Genomic DNA, 1452 nt, shown 5'->3' on the forward strand with positions numbered 1-1452 from the left:
AGTAGTGATAAGACTGGGAGCAGAACATTCCACATGGAAGATATGGGAAGTTCAAAGGGGCCCCAGTTCAGGAAGTAACCATGGCCTGACCGACGAACAGAAGGAAGGTCGCTGTAGGTAGAGAGGTTGGTGAGGAAGGTGGAACGGGATCAGCTGGAAGAAGAGAGAGAAATCAGAATGTGGAAATTCTTAAAGCCGAAACGAAGAGCTTGGATTTTATTCCACTGGAAATTGGGAACACATTATTGAAGAGGTCCACGTGAGACATGGAGGGGACTTGTCCAAGTGGAAAATGGAAAGGTGAAAAAAGTAGGGGAGATGTAAGATGTTTTTTAGACATAGAGCTGTCTAAACTTATGATGGATTGCATACAAAGAGTGAAGGTGGGGAAGAAATCAAGTAACCACTTACTTGAGATGACTAAGATATGGATTTAACTAAGAATGGATTTAGTTTGAGAAACTGGAGGTATGCTATACACTTGCTAAATGTGCGATTCCTGTTAGACATTTGTTGGGGAGGAAGAAATTTTCCTCTACCATTCTAGATTTGTTTGGCTAGTCTAATAATTAAATCTACGTGAGACAAATGAACAAGAGAAAATAATCAAATTTGATTATATATGTACATGTGGGAGTCATGCATACATGAAAGTCAGAGACCCCACATACATGAGAGGTTTAGAGACAGAAGGGTAACATGAGGGACATCTGACATCCTGAGCCAGGGAAGGAGGTCAGGTGCCCTGGAATTTCTGAGGACTAATGTTTTGGCAATAAAAGAATCAGCAAATCATTCAGGTATTTGGTGTGGGCTTTCAGGTGAAAAACAGATGCTCAAATTCAGAAAGTACTTAGAAATATATTTACAAGTAGAAGAGGTAAAAAGAGAAGGCATTCTGCAAACGATCTAAATTTTGCCTAACAAGATTATCAAAGTTCTTTCTCAAGTAAGACTTTAGGGTCCTTCATTTCTTTGGCTCTCTCTATGCTTCCAGACAAAGAAACTAAAATAATAAAACATTTTTATCTGCTTTTATAATCTGAGTCTGTGTGACAATACCCAGAGGGAATTTCCATTCTTTCTGCCTTAAAAGTCATGATACTGCTTCTCTCTAGTTTACTTCTCTTGCTCCTTCACATTCAATTTCCTTCTCTGTGATGAGTTGTATCAAGTTATCTCTATCCCTGAGAGAAGGACAAAGGTTAATGCTAAAATAGTTGAATCTGTGAGTGAGAGAAGTCATCAAAGGTCTCGAACCAACCTTGGTAACTGTTTTTCCAAAATCAAAGAAGAAAGAGGAGGAAAGGCAATAATATGGAAGCTGACACACATCTGATCCTACCACTCCATCTACCTCAGGAGGAATGATACAGTCAGGTATTAGAACACTGGAACTCTAAAGTCACACTTATACTATAAGCTTAAAATAGAAGAGTGATATTCTGAATC

This window comes from Pteropus vampyrus, unplaced genomic scaffold, assembly GCF_000151845.1.
Source record: "Pteropus vampyrus isolate Shadow unplaced genomic scaffold, Pvam_2.0 Scaffold60, whole genome shotgun sequence".
In the NCBI taxonomy this organism is placed as follows: domain Eukaryota; kingdom Metazoa; phylum Chordata; class Mammalia; order Chiroptera; family Pteropodidae; genus Pteropus; species Pteropus vampyrus.